We start from the raw sequence: 9,934 nt of genomic DNA, 5'->3' as shown, positions 1-9,934 counted from the left end.
AGTGCTTGTTGTTTCACAGTATCGTTAGGACACTACGACCTAGTGATGAGTTGCACTTGGCAAAATATACAACTGATAGAGGATTAAGAAAAATGAGCGCTTCTTAGCTTGAGAGAAATCTTAGTGAACATGACACAATTTATAGTTTTAGCTAAATTAGCAGGTCAAATATAACAAGCTAAAAACATTATAGAAACCACAAACTGATTTATGTTCACTAAGATTTTGTCTATAGTCTGTTCTCTAGCTGAGACTAACTCAGGTTTTCTAGACTTTTTTGGCAATGAAAACAACGTCTGTAGGGCAGATGTCTGGTGGAAATAGAGACAAAAGCAATGTGATAGAAGTAATCATGCCAGATGTCCAGAGCAAGCAATTATTCAAAATAAATTAATTGACAGGAGATCCAAATCTTAAGGCACTGGTTACCCTCAGCCACGTACACCCTAGCAATACTGACAGAGGTGAGACTAGTATGAATTTTAAAAGTAAAACCTACTATGTAGGTCAGTAGCTTTCCTCTCATAAAAAGTATTCTACAGCAATCACTTGAAAGGTTGCTATTATTCAGTGGCAGCTGACCAAAAAACGTTTCTGCACAGAAATTTTCAGATTTTTCCTCAAAAGGTCAAACTCTTCTACATAAGGAAAAAGTAATTTTATGCTCAAAATCCAATATTATATAAGACAGTGTAGGAAAAAGAGATTAATCATTCCTTACTGAAAATGCAGTGTTTAGGAGACTGACAATTGGTCTAGTGTTTAGTTTAGTTTCTTGATGAGAACAAATGGAAATACAGGAAATTCCATTTAACCATAAGAAAAAAACATTTTTCACTGTGAAGGTGGTAACAAAATGGAATAGGCTGCACAGGGAAGTTGTGGAGGCTCCACCCTTGGAGATATTCAAAACCCAACTGGACACAGCCCTGGTCACCCTGCTCTAGTTGACCCTGTTCTGAGCAGAGACTTTGGACTAGACAACCTCCGGAGGTCCCCTCCAGCGTCAACCATTCTGTGATTCTGTGAATGTGGAAAATACCAGTGTTTAGGAGTTTTCTTTAATTTCCATTTATTATCAGTTCTTTTTCAACAGCACCAAATCTTTAAGTGTCATGTCCATATCTTCTTTGAAATTATGGGAGTTTTGATTTCCAAAGTTTTCTGTTTACTAGTTATGAAGCCATGCTGTAATTTTGATCTTACTATCCTCTAATCTGATTTACTTATACTCTCACGATCCCACCCTCTTTCTTCCTTCCCCTCCTTAAGATTCCAGAGCACAGAAGTATTCTAATTTATAATATCTTTAATCTGGAATGATCCCTTCCAAATTGCTAAGACAGTTTTTTTTCATCAATCTTTTTGTAAAACTTTACTGCACATTTTATCGTAAGCACTTCTCTGTGTTCTCCTTTAAGAAATGCAGTTGCTTACAGAAGTATATGTTTCACTGTTTAGAATCACAGATGATTATTTTAGTATATTTTATACCTTTTATAAAACTGCTATTGTTAAGGAACTGGTAGTTCCTGTATCACCTTATCCAGAAGAATCCAGTTTGTTCAGAAGAAATTGTTTTTTAAATATGCACACAAACTCTTAGCTCTTCCATCCTTGAATGTCTACTGTAAACTAAGTACATTCAATATGCCATGTTATGAGTCAATTAAATATACAATCCTTTTATTTTCACAGAAACACTTTTCATAGAAATGCTTAATGAATTAACACTACACGATTCTTACTGTCCTCACCTCCTGCTGAGATTAGAAGTATTGAGCTACATGAGGAATTGTCCTTTCAAACCGTCTACTTGCATATTTACATATTAAACCTCTTTTGCAGGTACAGGTATGATTAGAACACATAAATTTCTGGTTTTGCATATGCAAGTACGCTGTGTGCCAATGCTAGCATTCACAAATGATTACAAGTGCCACTTAGAAAACTAGCTTAGGTATTTGGTTCTTTGTTATGATATATATTGGCAAATCAGACCAATATTTGTCATTCTATCAATTTCATAATAAAAATGGATAGTATTAGTAATGTGAGATATAATTTCTTAGAAGTAGATTTTCAGTGGGATTTTTGCAGTACCAACTGACCAATGCTAATGACAAATCTTGTTCCCTGCTTCACAGCAGACCTGTGTTCCATTTGGGTAGGACACTTTACAGGCAAAAAGAGAAGCTTTGTAAACATCTACATTCATCATTACTAAAAATAAAATGTATACACTATCAAAGGCATTTAATAATCTATACTTGTTTGAGAATCATATTATTATAGGAAGCACTTCAGTAGAACTCCAACCATGTCTTCTTTTGAAATTGTATAAGATATCTTCCTTTGAAAGTATTTCAGACAAATTTGTTATGGAAGAAGAAGTATTGATAATTCCAAACAACAAATTTCTACAAAGTTCAAATAGCTGAGTTTTTAAAAAAATAGAGCAGGTACCTTCCATTTGATATGAGAGTCAGTGAATTTTTTGGATGATGTTGTAAATGCAATCAAAGCATGTTTAGTTTCATTTTGGTTTGTTAGAACTACAAAAGAAGAAGGAAGAAACAGCAATTTGCAAGGAGATGAAAAACAAGGCAATATAAATAGAAAAAATAGTTACACTTAATGAGATTTGTTTTCATTGGAACTGCTGCTGGGTTTCACTTTCAAACTACAGAGTTATCTACTTTCATTTGATTAGAGACAATGCTATGCAATCTGTCTGAGTTGCTTTGATTCTCTCACCAAATAAAAGAACAAGTGCGTCACACTTAAAGAGAGAAAACATTCAATTTAAGGAAATGAAAGAACAAAGAAAGAACCTAGTTACTTTAAATACAAACATGAAGACAATTACATTAAAGATAGTAAATCAGAGTCTGGCAAGGATGCTGATGGAGAAATTCTGTCTTGACACAAACCCACAAGGAATTACTAAAATTCACAGGATTACTCTGGAAGAGCATAGTTGTGGGTTTGTTTATACTAAACTCTCTACCTCAATAGATTAGTTTTTTTCCTTTTAGTAGTTGCTTCTAAACTTTCCCTTTATTGTCGTTTTCCACCATCATCTTTCAGTCTCCCAGTGACTAATGACTTTTCCATTTCTCCCTGTGCTGTAGCAGTGCTTGCCATCTTTTTTCCTTTGAACTATTTAACATAATTAAGTAATTTAAATTATCAAAGCAATTATTCCCAAATGGAATACAGTTTGACATTTGCTGCTTCTACTTCATGTCTCCTTCTGTCTTGCATTCTCAAAAGCTTATTGATTTCTCCAGCTGAAAACTGATATAAAGTCATACATACTACATATCATAAAAGAATAGCTGCATTTATACTACAGAGTTACATTGCTTTAAGTATCTTAGTAAGCAATGACAAAATCTAAAGTACCCCTAACGAGTTAGCCAGAATGCAAAAACTGTACAGACAGTATGTTCCCACTAGACGTCACGATTCAACACAACTCCTCATTCGGCCTAAATGAGGGAGTCAATTCTCTATCTGAAAAGATCGCCAGGGTACACCATTGATCTTACTACATATCTTAGATATGCACAGAAATAAAATTTAAGAACTTACCAAGGACTTCAGAACAGGGTTTAAAATACCAAATATTAATTACAATTGGTGTTTTCCCTGTGTGAAGACTACAAAATGTTACTTAAAACTGTATCAAGTTATCAAGGGTTCAGCCTTGGAGGATAAATGTTCAGCTGTAGACTACAGAAGCAGAGTCTTCAGGAACAGTCTCTAGCAAACACCGTGGCCACAAATTTGGAACATATCTAATGGAATCTGATGGTAATTCCATGCAAGCTGCATCTAAGGATCTCTGTCTCAAAGCATACCATTTCTAACAGGGATTGCATCGTATGTGGCACTACTATTGACTCTGCACTTTTTGCGTATCTGAGTTCCCTCCCAGAAAGCATAGGAACCACTTTGTGAAGCAGAATGGAGGGTAACTAGAGAAAAAAAGGTTCTTTTCGCAAATATATTACGTTTCTAGCAGCAATGATGCTGCAACTATGATAGTTTGTGCATATGAATTATTTAAGCTGTATAGGGATAGTTAATATTTTTACTAGACAAAACAATATATTCAGTAGTTGCTTTACTTCAGGCCTAAATAAGAGCTTATACCCCAGAAAGTCCAGCTGTTATTTCACTTAAGTAAGTCATTTGTCTAGTAAAAGATATTACTTCTTCATACAAGCCTTGACTTACTTTGTGTTCTCTTATTTGCTGTTTCCAATTGTTGTAAATTAACGGAGTTCACATGTTAAAGTGTGTGGTTACTTTTAATGCACTAAAAGATAGGTTGTTGGCTTCATTGTTTATTTCACTTTTGAATACATTATTTTTTACTGTACCTTTTGCTTTTTTAATACTTCTAATACTTGAATACTTCAAGCTCTTTCCTTTGCTAACAAAGTAAGCTACTGTCAGTGGTAACATGTTAATTCAAGTATACGTTTTAACAGGATTCCCAGGCCCTAATAACCATTACTTCCTGCATTCATAATAAAAACAGTGTGAGATGGCTATGTTCTCACATATCAAACAAAACTTCAGGATAGCCCAGTTAAATGATTTGCCAACATACAATTTGATATAGCACTAGCAATTTTCTAAGTCTTTCTCAATTATCCACATTGCTGTTTAGGACATACCAGGTTAAATGCTAATCAGCACTACTAAAGTGTTTGATTTAAATCACTTGTTCCATGTTTTGAGATAACTTTGGTAAGCTTAAAATAAGAGGTTGAATGATACAAAGTATTTTTTTAAACAGTTTGCCAAACCTTAATGTGTTCTTTACAACAACATATGGTATAGTCATTATTTAAAGGCAGGTCCTCGGCAGTACACAGCTTTCACTATAGGGATTGAAACTGGGGACCCATCTGCTCATATCTATTAAATTCTCAATACAATTTCAAACATTTGCTGAACTGATGCCACTTTCAAACAGGAACATGATTTCACTTTAACCAAAATCATCTTAAATTGTTGTCAGTGAAAAGAAAAAAGGGAATAAACAGCTGCAGTACTGAATCACGTTAAACACAATGACAGGGCTGTGTAATACAGGCTCCATGTTATAAAGCTTTATTTTTTCCTTTAAACTAAGGAATGTGCAAATGGTAATCACACTAGCTCAACAGAAAAGCACTTTACAGCACACCCAAAAATGTGGAGGTGATCTCTTTTATTGGGGCAACTAAAAATATAAGGAAGAAGTCTTTGAGAAATTTTATTTTAATTTGTTTTATCAGAGCTTGTGAGCAGTAAAAAAGAAAATCAAAGGGTTGCCCTGTGTGGTGCCTCTTGGTAAAATAATCAGCTTTGAAGTTATTCTTTGGATAACACAAGACACTGGGTTAAGTAAGGGGCACCTCCTTAGGATTTACTCCCATTTGACACGACACTGCCAAACATATCTAAATTTTATACCAAACTAAATGTGAAAACATGTATTATACTAAACAACCCTATAAACACTATGATTGTTCCCTAAATAACCACACATCTGAGAAAAAGACAGAGGAAAACAAAGCAGAGTAAAATCGAGGAAAATTTAGGGGAAAAAAATTACAGAATGAAAAGAAAACCTGAACCATTGATCCATCAATATTCTTACACTGGCCACTCCCCAGCTGGAGTAATATATCACAGTTCAACAAGTCATCAGCTATGACAACTTGGACAACAAAGGATCCGTACCTATATACAGAATAAATGAAATCAGATTTGTTCTGAATCTGGTAGCCATCATATTTTGACAGCGAATTATGTTTATTTAAAGAAACACATCCCAATTCACGATAACTAAAATGCTCACTATGACTGAAAATCTGTTCGTCTTTCACCTTAGATGTTTTTTTTCTTAGTTAATTCACTAATTTTATTGTCTAACACCAGGAAGAAAAAATCAAAAATAGAGAGGGAAAGAGAAAGAAGCAGAAACAAACAGAAAAAAGATAAACAGTAAAATGAGAAAAAATACAGAGCTCCTCACAGCAGCAGTATCTTGAGTACCAGATTACAAACATACGTACCACCTCAGACTTTTCTACAGAATTTTTAAACTGAATATATTCTACCTTGTACCACAGCTTTCCATAGCAACCTGCAATAAAAACCTGCATATACTGGAATGGCATCTTGATAAAAGCTAAGGTCTTGCCTAAACTTGCTCATACAAATAAGATATAATAGATGTTCAAAGTAGAACAATTACTTAAAAAATTCCAAAAATCCAAACCCTCTAAGTATGGACATTTTTATTCCAGAATAAAACCATCCAAGAGTGACAGTAGCAAGAAAATCCTCGGAAATTGTTTTAATACAGTTAATAGTTTGTCTTCTGTGTGCGTGAACCTTCTGAAAAAAAGACCACAGCTCCTCCTACACTGTTCAGATAGCTCAATGAACACTACATATTTTTGCTCGTTGTTCATTTGAAGGCACAGAACATTTGCAAAAGGTGTGACTTTTTGATGCTGGTATGGTCATTATAGTTTCCTCCCGATACTTCCATACAACCTTATTATTGGAATTAGCAAACTGTAGCTTTTGCTTGACATACATTTATTACCAGTTGACTCTATTTTATCATCGCAATATACTTACTGGACCATTATATGAAATTAATTGAAAAATTCTGTCTCTTGATAGCAAATGCCATAGGAAAAAAATACATTGAAAATTATGATTTACTTTTCTGATAATATTTTGCCACTGGAATATGGTATAGTAGTTCAAACACACCGTGGCTTTCCAGTAAAGTAATCTCAGACAAGACAGCATGAAATTCCCCAAATTAACGTAGGTGACTTTTAAATGCTATGTAGGAATCATACCATGCCAAAATGAAGGCAAGTGTAAGAGGCAGTCAATAAAGAAAAAAATCTAGGTGTCAAATCATATTTGTGGGATCTATGGAAACCTCATCAAAGTGAATGAGATTTGTATCAAAGGCACTTTTTGTGATGTCCAAGTGAAATTGAGTAAATGTGCTTGGAAATCTACGTCTGGACAAAACTAAATAGCTCAATGTGGGTCTGTAAAAGTTAGACTAACAATTGACAACTCAATCTTTCAAATCAGGTACTCAAGCTGGCATTTCAGAGCTTAAAATACGTAACAGGATGATCAGAGGAGGTTTGTAAAAGGTGGAGAATTTCAGAATTGAACATAGGCTCTCAGCTTTGAATGTTGTCTCTAGACATCAAAGAAAAAAACTATTGATGCATAAAAATATACAGCAGTAAGTATCGCAATGAATCTACTGCAATAACTTTTCATTCATTTTGACAGTGGATGGTATTATCAAGCTGGAGCAGATCACTGAAGAATCATTTTGTACAATAAAGATCATACCACGGTAGTAAAAATTTTAGGATACTTTCAGTCCTCAGCCACAGACCCTTCATCTTTTGATAACATTCTGCTTGTTGAGTGAAGATTTTAATGAAAACAGTATTTCAGAACTTCCTTCCTTTGTGAGTATATGTCCTCACCTTAACCTTATTTTAACATTGTTTTTTGTGTGGGTGTTTATTGTATTGTAGAGTATGGCAAATCTGATAAGAGAAAAGCAAAGACTGAGCCCAGTCTTATTGTATCAGAATGGCTGGAATAATCACATATCCTGGAAAACCTGGGAATTTTTGATCCTACTTTCAGACATAGAATGGATACACAGCTTTTGATTACAGAAAATTCTCTTGCAGTCAAACACAAAGCTAAACTTCAGTCATATTCTCTGGTGAACAATCAACATGGCTCATTTCCTGGGCTTTGGGAGAAAAACTGTTTCTTGCACAACCTAGTGAACTGAGAATAATAGGAATGATACGCTTGATGACAGCAGCAACATAGAATCTAAAAAATACCGCAGAAGACTGCACTTTTGAATTAAAGTATGAATGTCATAGGGACAGCACACAGGATGTTTGATCCCAAAAGATTTGCTTCTTTCACTGCCCTATAAGCTACAGCTGTAACTGTCACAACCACCCCATTACCTGGATAGTTAATTCTCTCCAGACATCCTAACTTGTTTCTAAAAACATCACAAAGATAAAAAAACCCCAGTAATTTACATTCTGGTTTCCAAAGGAAACAAAATTATTTCCTTTATCTACATTTTATTTTATTATAGCTTCTTTTCATGCCTCATGATGCAAAAAAGTGTAATTGTCTGGGTTTGTTACCTCATAGGACAGAATTTTTCAGATATAATGGAAATATTATTCCCAGTTCTTTGGGTATTTTTTGCAAAGAGAGTTTCCTAATCTCTCCTTTCACCATAAATCATCAACCAATTATGTAACTGAGAAAAGATCCATGCTGCTTCCACCTGAGTCCGTTAGTGTCATTCCTCAAATTCAAAAGTGGTTGGCTGCTGCAGAACAGTGGCCTTCACACCACAGGACAGTATGACAGCATATCCCTGTTCTTGGAGGGTATATTCTTAACATCTCATCAGTCTCATGTACAATAATGACTGTCCAATTAATTTGAATATATTAAGCACATTCATACTACCTAGCTGGATTCCTACACATAGCTAGAGGAAAACCAAAGAAGATATTGAACAGCGTGAGCAGAGCTCCTGGCAGCATGCACCATAGAAATTGTTCACCGTAGAAAAATAATTCAAACTTATAATGCATGCATTTGTCTGTAGGGACTTACAGCTCTTCTAGAGTTCTTACAATGACCAATCATATCGACATATATTTTCTTTAACCTTTACATTAAAAAAAATAATCCTACCATCAATAGATTACAGTTTGAAAGAGATTCCCTTTACAGGCAATCCTTTTCAAAATTATTCATAATACAGTTTCCTGTGCTTCTGGTAACTGTCAAAAATTAGCTTCATATCAGATGGAATATTGGTCCGATTTATCCAGCATTTCCTGTTTGGATATTTAACTAATTCCAGTATTTTCTCCAGGGCTTGAGTTTTCACTAAGAAGGCATACTGCAATAGCCTCCAGTGAAGGCTGTTTCAGTGCTCATTTCCTGAATCTGATCTTGACTTCTGAGAGAATTAACCATTTAGTTCAGTGAGCTGCTAACTCTTAAGGTCGAGATGTCTGTCTTCACAACTATTTACTTCGCAACTCTGACAATAGAATTTAGTTGGAATCATTTGAAAGCTTGTTCTGTAAGAGCAAGGACTCCAAATTTCCAAACCGTTAGTAACTGAAATTACTGATAAATATTTCTGCATGTAAAAATGAATACTCCATATCTATAAATGAGTGGAAAAAGAGACTTGGACAACAAACAATAAATTTAAGCTCCTTTGGAAACAGTGAGGCTTCTTAGGACTCAGCTCATTAATTTTCCCTGGGAGATATGCAATTGAAATTCAGTGAGAGTTAAACACTTGACTTCCTTAGGTTCTTTAAAATCCCAGATGAAGTGATATTTAACTAATTCCCACACTAATAGAAATTAGTCATTTGGCACAATGATGCAATCTAATTGTTGGTCACTATAATAGATTCAGTCCCCAGCACAGCATTTAATGACATCATTATAGGAGCTCACATGTCCTGTCCCGCTGGGCTAATAGCAGCTGAGTTTACTGGCCTGAAAGCCCAGTCACACGGAGCGCAATACAAGGAAAGTAGTTGCATTGGAGGATGCCTCTCATTACCTGCAGTAAGGTTGTGTATGTGCATTCAGCTTTCCACACGCACTTTTTGCTTTTCAGAAGCATGCATATTCTACACATTAGAAGTAATAAATTCTTCGGGTGTGACCATCCTCACATGTTCTATAAAATCAGTGAAATTAGATCCCTCTCTGACATGTATGGAATAAAATTAGACATCTCTGGAGAGATTTACTCTGAATAGCAAGGGTTTTTCCCCCCTTTCCTAGTCCGTTT

The sequence above is a fragment of the Aptenodytes patagonicus genome, chromosome 6 (assembly GCF_965638725.1).
Source record: "Aptenodytes patagonicus chromosome 6, bAptPat1.pri.cur, whole genome shotgun sequence".
In the NCBI taxonomy this organism is placed as follows: domain Eukaryota; kingdom Metazoa; phylum Chordata; class Aves; order Sphenisciformes; family Spheniscidae; genus Aptenodytes; species Aptenodytes patagonicus.
This window is presented reverse-complemented; position numbering follows the sequence as displayed.